The sequence below is a fragment of the Balaenoptera borealis genome (genome assembly GCF_965194805.1).
Source record: "Balaenoptera borealis genome assembly, chromosome: 8".
NCBI classification, from domain to species: Eukaryota; Metazoa; Chordata; class Mammalia; order Artiodactyla; family Balaenopteridae; genus Balaenoptera; species Balaenoptera borealis.
In genome coordinates, this window is record NC_138865.1 from 12,909,830 (window position 1) to 12,922,726 (window position 12,897).

General features: G+C 45.9%; 1 pseudogene across 1 annotated transcript; it reads right to left on the minus strand.

The window, feature by feature from the left end:
- Nucleotides 1–7,101: 7,101 nt before the first annotated feature.
- On the minus strand, nt 7,102–11,982 carry LOC309633794 (glycerol-3-phosphate phosphatase pseudogene; annotated as a pseudogene). The gene is made up of 3 exons: nt 11,948–11,982; nt 11,398–11,414; nt 7,102–11,011 (listed from the first exon to the last, which is right to left on the minus strand). The product of its transcript is annotated as a glycerol-3-phosphate phosphatase pseudogene (transcript).
- Nucleotides 11,983–12,897: the final 915 nt, after the last annotated feature.

Sequence of the window (12,897 nt, forward strand, 5' to 3'; positions counted from 1 at the left end):
TTTGGTATAGTTTCACCTGCGTTGTGTTCAACCTCTCCAGTGATTTAGGGGTTCTGGCATCACGTCAGCAAAGAATCAACTGCTTTTCCTTTCTTCCCTTCTTTCTTTTTTAAGGCATTTAGAGCATGCGGCAGATCATTACTACCCTCAGTGAAGCCAGCAACATTTGGGTTTGATTTGGTTTCAGCCGCAGACCCCTTTCTCAAAGTCGAGCGGCACTGTAATTCTAAACTGACCCACCTTCCCCCTAGCAAAGGTGAAAAAATGTTATGGAGCGTTTTACAACCCACAGCCCATCATTTATGCCGAAACGCTGGGAGAGTTCAGACTTGGCTTATTTTCGCTAACTCAGAGCTGTTTTGACATGTTTATTTGTTTAATTTGTTTATTTTGACTAGCTCTGATTATAATTGGCAGCAGCGTGTAGCATTAACATTAGACAGTGTCTTAGACTTGTCTGTTACAATAATGGAGAAAGAATGTGAAGGAAAATCTACCCACTGCATAACAATGGCAGGCATGCAGGAAAACTACAAGAGATTTCTTCCACAAAAAGGAACGCAACCTCAGTTTTCAATGTTGTTTAAAAATTTACACAACTGTGCAAATGATACTTGAACACTAATTATTTCCTTTATTCAATGAATCTGCCCCTCTGCTAAGATACTTGTACAACAGTTACTAAACGTGGAATTTAAAATAATCTAACCTTTGGAATTTATTTTTTGAGATTTTTTAATTCTTCTCTGGGCTCTTTACAAATCAAGGCACAATAATTACTCGGTAACATTGCAGTGATGTTGGGATGTTCACATGGTATCCAATGCAGTTTGTGGTTGAAATAGTACTTTCTGAATTCTTTGACTCAAAATCCCTGAACAGTGAGATCTGCACCGCAAACAGACAAGTTTATCTGAATTAGGTAACTTCCCCTGGATTTTTGTCATGTTTGCCAAAACAATGGTCGATCACCTTAGCTTTCTTCTTGGTGCTTGCAAGGGTCTACATAAAGTCTGTTTCACAAGGTTGATCCGCACTCCATATATATAAAAAATATATAATCCATTTTTAAAGGAAAAACAAAATCTGTGTTCATTGCTCAGCCAGACCACACATGCAAGTCCCGGTGTCCTTTACAAGCATTAGTCCTAAGCCAGTTAACGCTGTCCTGTTCCCCCAGCCTCATCCCTTGCCCCGGAGCTGAAAACTGTTTGTGCTCCTAGGTGTGTCTCAAGGGGCATCTGGCCACAGCTCCTTAAACGGGAAAATAAGAAATCAGTTCATCTACATATTCTACTGGCAATTATGCACCGAGCACAAATGTGGTTTGCTCACATTTATTATCCCATAAATATTTTCCCCACGCGCAGTATGGTACATTGCTGTGTGTGATCCTGATGTGGAACGCCATATGTGCTCTGAGATGAGGGCCAAGTTCAGGTTGCCGAGTCTGCACCAAGCAGCCCAGAGGTCTCTGCTATGGAAAATGTGCTCTAAGAAGCCTGGAGTCTCTGGACAATTGATCCCTCAGCTTCTATTTCCCTTTAGCTTAAATCAGACTTCTTTGGAGCAAGGAAACCTACCCTAAGAGCACAGGAACGGCCAGTTACGCCGTGCTTTCCCTGAGGAGTTCCCTGTTGGGCTGTGTTTGAGGAACCAGCTCATGCTGTTGAAGGGAACTGGGAAGTCAGATTTCTCTTAGGAGGCACCAGTGTTCTTTTTAGGAGACTGAAAATGTTATTATTTTCCCCCCCAACTTCAATGACAAATAAAGGAATAGTGCAGGGCACAGGCTATGAGATCAGGCGTCAGAATCAGTTTAAAAAATAAAATATGGATATAAACATCCAACTTGCTAAGAGACTAGATCTTAATTCTTCCCACCACAAAAAAGAACTGATAATTATGTGATGTGATAGAGGTGTTAGCTAACGCTCCAACGGCAATCATGCTGCAATACGTGAATGTGTCGAATCAACATGTTGTATGCCCTAAACTTACGCAACGTTATATGTCAAATATATTTCAATTAAAAAAGAAATGGAGAAAGAGCAAGGCAAAGTTCTGCCTTTCCCGAACTGCATTCTGAGTTTTCGCAAGAGGCGAACAGAGGGGGATACAGGAAGGACAGAAATCCCAGATTTCTGCAGCACCCACCACACTCTCAGACACAGTCCCCACCCCCCATGTGCCTCTTCACTATGCTGAACCCTTGTGGGATGAGGAGTCACCCAGCCAAGCCTCTGGAAGAACTGGATTCAGGGGACGAGAGAAGAGGGGTCAAGGGACAGGTAAATATCAAACGCACAACGGTTCTCCAACATTTGGTGACGATACAGCCCAGGGGTGCATGATGGAGATCAGAACACGGTTGTTCCTGCTTCTCAGGTTTGATGTATCAGCAAGTCTGCCAATGAAGAGCCACCGTCTGGACGGAGAACTCTGAGAGCCTGCGTCGTCAAGGGGAGACTCAACCAGGGGCTCCCGGCTTTAGAAGAAGGGATAACAAGCATTGAAAAGGGAAGGGTTTACAACGTAACATTCACTTAGCTACTTGATTCAAAGAACTAAAACGCCTCACTCCCCACCACTGCCGCCGCCCCAAGTACTGCGTTAACTGGGACTTCACCACATATCATGTTTTGCCCTGTCTGCCAACATCTTAGGAGAATCAGCCAGGACATAAAGACTTCAACCTCACACCCAGAGGCAGAGGCAAGAGTGGGAGATTCTTCCAAGTAGATACGGATTTTTAGTCAAGAAAAAAACGAAACAGCCCAAGATTTGTAACAAGGAATAACAAAAGAAAGTCCCCTTCCACTTTTTAAAGATTTACCGTCACCATACTTGTCACCAGCGTTAACGGAAGGGTAACAGGCGAGTCAGATATTCTATCTCTGATTTCCACTCTGCCCCCATTTTACTGGGTTACTTAAGACCAAGCACTTGCCTTCCCTGTTCTTTATTTTCTCTGGTAGTTCAGTTGCTCAAATTACTTCAAGCTTCTTGGAACAGAAATGTGTCATGCAGACAAAGTGCTATTCTTATTACCTATCTCAAAGGGAGCACTTAAATTTGTTAATATGAAGTGGGTTGACTTTCTTTTCGGTTAAACTAAGTAATGAAGCATGGGCCATAAGTGTTTTTAAGCTCCTCAGATATAGACGTTATATAAATACAAAGCCAATATTGAAATGAAACTTCCTTAGGGTGTTTGCCAAGGGACTCAGTGTTAGGAATATCTTACAGGAGAAGATTAAATGACGGATAGTGTAATGAAGTCTTACTGCTGGAGGTTCCATTACGGCCAGTTCCAAATCCCGCTGGATGTCTGGGTGATTTAGAATACAGAGAGCAACCAAAAGTGGCGAACTTGAAGAAGAGTTTTAAAACCATTTCACTGTCTGCCAGTGTAGTTCTATGGCTTGGGAGATTTCCCAAACTCATTACACTGAAAATTATCAAGACGTAATCAAAGAACCCTTCAGAATGATAATACCTTATATATTTTCCCCTTAAAAAAGTATTCCCTCTTCTAACCATCAGGTAAAAACCTCTTACTAGGAGAAATCAGATTCCTTCGCTTGAGCAGAAGTTCTTTGAGTTCTTGAGTCATTTTACACAAAAGCTGTATCCAAGAGAAATAAACAATTGTCCTAGTAGAAGGAAAATAGCAAATACACACTGGCAAGGACTGTAAATGTTAAAGGGCTTGTTCCGGAACTGAGAGGATGGAGTCACCCTACAGTTTCCCTTTGCCAAACTCCAGCCCTAAAATCTCTCCCACTCTCTACCTATCCCCTGCCACGCACACAGCCAAGGAAGGTAATGAGACATTATGATGCTTTTTCTTCTCTACTCTCTACCTATCCCCTGCCACGCACACAGCCAAGGAAGGTAATGAGACATTGTGATGCTTCTTCTGATGTCATATGTTCTGTTGTCGCTTTATAAAGAAAGTTGAGAATAACGATGAAGCTAACAAAGAAACTAAAAATAAAGATATACTTAATAGAGCATCCTATAAATGTAACTATGATATCTTGTAAAATATTTTAAAAGAAAAATAACTGTCAAGCAAAAAAGTAAAACAAACACTAGATTGGGAGACCAGAAACCTGACTTGCACTCCATGCTTTTAGTACCTTACAGGTGGCCATAGATAAGTCACTTAATTCTTTCTGGGCTAAAATATCTGCACCTGGTAGGTTAGGACTACTAATCATGCCCTCCCTACCTCACAATTGCTACGTGGAGCAAAGCAGGTAGTGGACATGACCGTGCTTTGAAATATGTGAAGTCTTGTATGTATATATAGTTTTATTTTTCCCAGGGGTTGAAGCCAACAAAAATAATTCAACAATCAAGTCAGAACTTTCAATTGGTCTGAGAAACTCAGTGTACATCCATACCTTGACCTCAGTGTTGCTAGACATGAAATGAAGATGTTTGGCAGCTAAACATTCAGGAAATCTAAAATGCTGCAAACATGATAGATGGGCGTACACAGGCTCTGAAGTAGAAAAATGGTTTCTTGGTTTAGCCAAGAGCAGAACCAAATGCTGTCACCTCTCAAGAGAAGGTCCCTCTCCCCTCTCTCCAATGTCCTGTTAACCAAGAACCATCCTCTTTTGTATATTATATAAGTCTGTATCAGTACAACGTAGTGTTGTTTGATTCAGTAGGAGATTATATTCAATGTGATTCAACAGATGTCACAGACAAGTCCCAGCCTTGAAGAATCTGGGCATCCCCACCTAAGGGTCTCCTGAATATTCACACTCCGGTGGTCAGGCAGCCTCCCTTAGCGTCTTCTTTCTCCTTTTCTCTGTCCTTCACACAGGCCTCTTTGGCCACGCTGCCTTCTCCTGCTGGCCCAGCCCCTTGGGAACTTGCACAATCCTGCTCAAGTTCTCCGCTAAACAGACACTGCCCTGGGGCGTGCTTTCTCTGACTCCCACTCTGAGCCACAGCCCAGGGGATTTGCCAGTTGTGCATCCATCAGCCAGCCAGCCTGTGGCCACCTTGATTTCCCAGGGGTCGGAATCTGGCTCCTGGTGTGCCCCTACACACGACCTGGGCAGAGAGCCGGGTGAGTGGCTGCTGACCCCAAAGCAGCAAGGCTCTGGGGGTTCCAGCCGGGGTTGTCTTAAACGGCGACCTACATCATGAGAATGTTCCATCATTCTTCCACTCAGTCTTTCTCCCTCTTCTTTCTTGTCTTCTTCTTCTAACTTAATTCTCTTTTCCCTTCTTTCCTTTCCCTAAGTGACAGGCAAGCCAGTGGCACCTACACATACCCATTGCACTCACAGCCAAAGAGCTTTCTGACTATTTCAAACTTGCTATATGGCTACAGCAAGAAGCTGCTGTTTTCTCTCTTCCCCACACCCCATTACAACTCCTCCTCGGCAATTTTTTTGTTCTTACAACACCGCCATCGATTAAGTCCCAGGAGCGCATCAACCCCCACAGGCCTTGGTGCTGGCCCTGTGTAACTGAGGCTCCGTCTCCCGTGAGCAGGAAGCCCCTTGACCTTCCTCACTCTTCTCTCACACCTCCCACAAAACCTCACACGGCCCCCTTGCTGGTCAAACCAAGCCAGGAGGCAGTGACTTTGCCAAGGCTAGGGGACCAGGTCAAACTGTTGTTTGCAAGTAGGTGGTGAACAATTTCATACCCAGCAAGGCTGGCTACTTAGTTCTTCTCAATTTGAAGCAAACCAACAAAAAAAGACTTTCAAAGAGCAGCAAACCCTCTCACATAAAAGAGAAAGGGGAAAATGTTGCTTGGCAGTTTTCCCCAGAGGCTAAAACATGAGTGACAATATATACCCAAATCTCTGCTCCTTATAAGGAAAAATACAGTTGGACTTGAAGATACAGGATAAGGGCAAAGGGTGAGAAGGTAGGGTCTAAACAGCCAACAATCAGACAGCTCTTAAGCAAAGTTCTTGGTGTTGTTCCATGCAATAAAGAGAGGGGATTTTAAACTTCAGCAGCATGGAGGTGAAGTTCAGCCAGGAGCCGGGACAAAGGCATAGACGGCTCTCTGTTGCCATCCAGTGGATAAGCCCTGCGTGATCTGGAGACTCCGCTGAACCAGTGCAGAAACTTCAGCCTGCGTGAGATCATGTTATCTCCTCCAAAAAATTACTAAAGCTTCCAGAATGTCGCTCTCCTTCCTCCAGTCCTCCCACCTCCCTCATTAGCTGCCTTTGTTTATCTTTGAGATAAAGGGATCTTGGCTGGCCTCTCCTTGTTGACTGAAAAACTCAATACTCAAAAAAAAAAAAAAAAAAAAAACAGCTTTTGTGGCACTTGAACCAAATCTGCAGTTCCCCTAATTGGTTTAAAAGATGGGAAAGAGGAGTGTGGAGAGAGAATAAATGAGAACCAGGGAGAAAGTGTGAGACTGGCTTCAGCTGAGCGCCAAATGGTAAATAAGCCCTTTTATGGACTCATTTGGTCTCAGCCCTACAAAGGCTTCTAATTGAGGGAGGAAGCAGACAAAAAGGCAGTTTTAAGTGACATTCGATTCTTCCTGAGGAATGCTAAGGTTTGTCATTGATCTGGAGAGAAGATAACAGGGATTCTCAAGTCACTCTTTAAACCCGGAATGAAGTGTTTAGTTCAAATTGTGCTGGAATTTTTGTTTCAAACACATACCTGGTTTTTCCCTCAGTGGGTCTCCCATCCTCCAGTTTATGCTCTGATACAGCTGGTACAAGCCCAGGGGGCAGGGGTCTGTCTTTCTAAACCGACGGGTCCCCTGGAGGCGTGAGAGCCTCAGTATATATTTCAGGTAGTTTCAAACTGCATACCTGAACGCTAGGTTTCACTGGGGTCCCACAAATGTTTGATTCAAGTATCTTTAAAAATTACTTTTACCTAAAAAAAACAGTAAAATACACTGTCAAATGCCTCAATATTAAATGTTAACACATCAGGACACCAATAAGTTAACTTGTGTGTCTGGACTTTTTACAAAACCTAGGCCCATGCGCATCTCCTCATGTACGATTGTGCACAAATGTTCCTTTTGCATGCGTTGGCCGGCTCAGGCCAAGTCGGGCCGGGCTCAGGCCAAGTCGGGCCAGGCTCACGCACATCTGCTGGGAGGATGAGCTTTCCCAGTGTGTGGTCAGTTGTATAGTAACCAGTAAAGAGATGACAAGACGTGATAACAGCATATTACAAACAGTTTCAGCATTTATCCTACATTTTGGATGCTTTTTACTTAACATCTCTTTGTGATAAATGATATTAACAGATGTTAAATATTGGTAGTCATTCAACCTTTTTTTTTTGTTTTTTTTTTTTTAAAGAATCCAACTATTCCTCTTTTGGGCTTTGAATCAATTTGTTTGAAGAGTATCTAGAGACTGCAGTATGAGCTCATTTAAAACTGTTACCATTTGCAAATACTTATCTGTATGAATTAGAATTTTCCCATTACTGTTCTACCCGAATAAAACAAATATTATATTAATAAAGCCAGGATAACATTTATCAGCAGATTTCATTAACAAATACAACAGTAGACGTCTATTGTCTAAAAAGTGTATACAAAAGAACATAAGCTTTGGAGTCTGTTATGGGCTGAATTATATTCCCCAAAATTTACATGTTGAAGTCATAATACCCAGTAGCTTAGGCTACAACCATATTTGGAGATAAAGTCTCTAAAGGAGTGATTAAATTAAAATGAGATGATTAAGGTGGGTCTTAATCCAATCAGACCTGTGACTCTCTAAGAAGAGGGGATTTGGACACACAAGGAGACACCAGGGATGTGTATGGACAGAGGAGAGTCGGTGTTAAAACAGCCACAGGAGAAAGCAGCCATCTACATGCCAAGGAGAGAGGCCTCAGAAGAAACCAAACCTGCCAACACCTTGATCTCAAACTTCTAACCTCCACATCCGTGAGAAGATAAACACCTATTGTTTAATACCCAGTCTGTGGTATTTTGTTATGGCAGCCCCAGCAAACTAATACAGAGTCTAAAACAATTAGGTCTGAAATTTCCCATTCTACCACATACTACCTGTGTGGTCTTTAAAAAAAAAAAAAAAACCTTATAGAAATATAATTTACACATCCTAGAATGTGTCTAAGTATACAATTCAATGACCGTTTAGTATATTTACAGAGTTGTGCAACCATCACCACAATACGTGTGTAATCATGAGAAAGAGAGCTAACCTCTCTGGGCCTTAATTTCTTCATCTGTAAAATGGGGCTAATACCTTTTGCATGGCTGTGTTTCAAGAATTTAATGACACAACAAAAACATTGGGCACGTGTGTTTGTTTTCTTCCTTCTTCGATCATTCTTAAGACTTGGTGCCCTTCCACCCTAACCCAACTGAGTCTCAAATCCTTGTTGCCTGCCGGCCCCAACTTTCTTGTCAAGGCTCCAGGACTTGCAAAACTTGGCACATAACACCCCTCACACTTACTTACTACCTCCTACCCTATGGGTATAATAGTTAACTTTGGGTCCCTAAATATAGTCTTCCCCTGTGTGGTAGGCAGGCACTAAGATGGCCACCAATGATCCCCGCCTCCTGGTATTCACGTCCTTGTGCAGTTTCCTCCCCTTGAGTTTTAATGGCCCTAGTGACTCACTCCTAATGAACGGAATACAGCAGAAATGATGGGATGTCACTTCTGAGATGACATGACAAAAAGCCTGTGGCATCCGCTCTGGCTCTCTCATTTACCCACTCATTCTGAGGGAGGTGAGCTGCCATGTTGAGAATTGCCGAATAGAGACCATGTGACAAGGAACTTGTGCCTCTGGCAGCAGACAGTGGGGACCCGAGCCCTGCAAACAGCCATGGACACGAGCTTGGACGCAGACCCTTCCCCAGGCAAGCCTTGATGACCACAGCCATGACCAACAGATTCACTGCAGCCTTCTGAGAGACCCCGAGTCAGAGGTCCCCAGCTAAGCTGCACCAGGATTCCTGACTCACAGAAACTTCGAGATGATAAATGTTTGATGTTTTAAGCTGCTTACAGGGATAATGTGTTATGCAGCAATAGATAACCAATACACCCATCTTCCAGTACTCCAGAAGAAAGAGAGCCAAGATCAGGCTGACCACTTCGGAAAAGCCCCTCCTCTGCTCAGTGCCCAACACACTGTCAATGGCCAAGTAACTAACAATTAACATCAGCCCACACTTGACCTCTAAAAATTTGCTAAAATGGCAGTTGCTTCTGGCCGTTACCTCTTCTTCCCATGCTCTGCAAAAAGCACAGCAGTTCCTCTGTGCCCTTCCTTCCTGGAAGGGCCTTACTACCCTTCCTACCCTGGAATTCCATTTGGGTTGCCTTGTGACCTTAGCTCTCTCATGGGCTGAAAAAAAAAGTTATGATTTTAGAGGTTACCCAGCTTTTTCCCACTGTTAGGGCAGAAGCAGTGTTCTCTTGCGGTTTTCTACGTCTTGAGTAGAAGTGGAATCCCAGACCGGGTTTGAATTTTGATCTCTCTCTTCCTTTCCTTCTGATCAGATACTGTGACACAGGCTCCAGAAAGCCCACATGACCAAGACAAGGAGGCCTGGATTTATTCTTTGAGTCCCAGGTCTGCAGCTGACTGGACCCACCTATTCCATTAACCCCTAAGAGCAGATATGCCTACTGACCTGGAGGCAAGAGAAGAGGCTGCCCTAGCAATGGGATTTGAAGACCATCAGGGAGGACCTTCATTCATTGCTTGAACTTCCCACCATCAAAACCAGTGATGAGTTTGATAACAAATCTGTTGAAGGTAGGCTAACACAGGAAAAACCAGTAAACCTGGGTGTTCGAGATTTGAGCTTTTTGTCCAGTTATTCACCAACTGGGCAATCTGTGTTGGGCAATTCACTTCAGTTATCTGTGAATCCGTTTTCTTATCTATTAAAGAAGAACCTAAATGATATTCTTACGACAATATAAAAATGAAATTCCAAATGATCAGAGAGAGACTTCTTTTCTCTGATGTGCAATTTGTATTACTCTGGGCTTCGTCAGAAGAGCCCACTGTTATGTTGGGCTCTAAGCAAACCAATTAAGCTTTAGAGAAGGTTAAGGAGAACTGCAGTAACTATTATTCTTAGCACGTTTCCCATTCCTTTTTTTTTTTTTTTTTTTTAATCTTTTATCACATCCCCTAGAGTGGAGACTTCCCGATGAGGGTCAGGATGGTCTTCAGACCACAAGTGACGCCCAGGAGGATGTGTGTGTCCAGGCGACCACCTACCATGACGGTGCGCTGCCGGTGGATGCCGTACTCCTGGGACCCGCAGTGGCGGAAGAAGCGGCCGGGCTTGGTGCTGGGCGGCGTCTCCACGGCTCGGACGAGGCAGCCCAGCCGGTACCCGCGAGGAAGCGGCCGTTCTCAAGTGGGAGCCGGTCGTCCATGTCGGTGCTCACGAGCAGGCGGCCGGGCTGCTGCAGGAAGCGTACGGCCTTGGGGAGCTTCATGGAGCTGAAGGGCTGGTCGAAGCCCATCTCGACGGCACACACCTTGGGCTCGGGCGGCGCGTACAGCCAGGCAGCGGGGCGGTTCCCCCTGCAGCGGCTCGGGCCCCACGCCCTCGGCCTCCAGCTCCGAGCCCAGGGCCGCGCTGCCCAGCATGGAGGCCTTCGTCCCGGCGCGCCGGCCCGGCGCTGGAGCGGGTGGAGCGCGGTGCAGTAGGCCGGGCCGAGGACCTTGCGGCTGGTGCCAGGCCCGCAGGGCGGCCGAAGCCCAGGCGCCCGCAGCTCCGCGGCACAGGCCTCGCGGGTCTCGCTGCTGTTGCTGGTGATGAACCCGAGACGCTCGCCCGCCTGCAGCGCCGTCAGGAGGCTCGGCGGCGCAGGACACCGCAGTCTCGCTGCGCCCGAGCGCGCCGTCGCCGTCGGCCAGCAGCGTGTCCACGTCGGCCAGCGGCGCCTGAGCCAGCTCGGCGCTCAGCACCACGCAGCGGGCGTCGCCGCCGCCGGCCTCTGCCTCCTGCTTCCCTGACACACCAGCTGCAGGAGTGGACACGTGAGCTAGACCTGGCCGATCTCAGTGCTTTAATCCTCCGAAAACAATCTTTGAGACATAGGAGAGCCCTTCTCTTCGATTACTGTAAAGATTCTGGAGAAGGTAGTGGTCCTCGGGTTTTGCTCAGCTAGGAGGATGTGCGTTGGGGAATTCTGGCCACCACGTGGAGAAAAGCTTTCTGCAGGATGAAGCCAAGACAAGGAGAGGGGGAAGGGAGAGAGGGCGAGGTCTCTGGGAGGGCCATGTTCCCGTTCCAGTTTCTCAGACTCTGATCCCTGCAGCTGTTCTTTACATTCTGTGAGCAAACCTAGTACCCTTCCCTGGTATGTGAATGCACGAAAAGAGCGGCTTTGAGTTGAGTTTCAATTACCTGCAACTCGAACAATCCTGATAAATACAGGGACAGTGTGGAGGTAATGAAAACAAGCCCTACACGACGGGGCACAGAACAAAGGGCTTTGGGCTAAGGTGATGGGACTCTTCAAGGCAGAGAATCCAGGGGACGCAGGTAGAACATCCAACTCGATTCCTTTCCAAATGTACGTGCTGGAGATTGCCAACTACTTCTTAGAAAGTGGAGAAAGAACAGAGGCTTGTTTTTTGCAAGATCCTAGTCAGACTCTTAGGCAACAGGGTATCCTGGGCATGCTTTCTTTCAAGCTGTAATTGTCTGTGAAAGTCAATTGGTGGCACGACCTGTACCCATTGAAAGGACTAACAGAGCAGCCTATGCTGTCTCTAATGCAGGCAGCCTCTACTTTTTAAGTGCAGTGTGGCTCTGGAGACAATGTCATTGATTAGATTGTCATCTTACAAAATTCCAACTGCCAGTGCCCTCAGAGCAGAGGCATTGTGTTAGAGGGGAAAGCAGGGGTGTTGGAAACGCATTGAAAGTGGAGTCAGACATCATACTCTCTCACCCAATCCCACTGTGTGCAAGGGTGAAGGGTGTCATCTCGGTTTTGGAGCCATGAGATGCTAACAGCTCCTTTGGGGATAGAGCCAATAGCCTTGGCCTTGGTCTCATTAGTACCAAGCTCTAGCCAGCTGAATTAATCATAGAAACGAACACTTGTCTATGTAGCACATGTATTCCCAGGGCAATTAAGCTCTGGGTTTAAAGGGAAGTTACATTTATGGTAGCAATCCATATTTTGCTGAGTTTTTCCACCCTGCTTGCTGTCATCAATAGCCAACCCCCCTAACAAGTTCCCCCAAATTACGTCTTGCAACCTCGGAGTTAGGTGGGGAGCTTACAGTGCACACACACAAAAAGCCCTGACAATCACAGTATGGTCTCCACTTCCATACTCTTTTTACCATCCTCTCTTTCTCTGCCCCTTTACTGTCACCGAAAAAGGACTGCCATTGTGTCCTTCAGATACCAGCAATGCACCAACACCATATTGCACTGACATAAGGAAAAATTCTCTTCTCTTTTTTTTTTAAAGATTTATTGATTGATTGATTGATTGCTATGTTGGGTCTTCGTTTCTGTGCTAGGGCTTTCTCTAGTTGCGGCAAGCGGGGGCCACTCTTCATTGCAGTGCGCGGGCCTCTCACTATCGTGGCCTCTCTTGTCGCGGAGCACAGGCTCCAGATGCGCAGGCTCAGTAGTTGTGGCTCACGGGCCCAGTTGCTCCGCGGCATGTGGGATCTTCCCAGACCAGGGCGCGAACCCGTGTCCCCTGCATTAGCAGGCAGATTCTCAACCACTGCACCACCAGGGAAGCCCTCTCTTCTAATTCTTAATGCCCACCTATAAGAACCACCAACCACAAGCATTGCACCCTGTGAGCACGCGCGCACACACACACACACACACACACACACACACACAACCCTTAGTGACAAGGTCTACCACAATGAT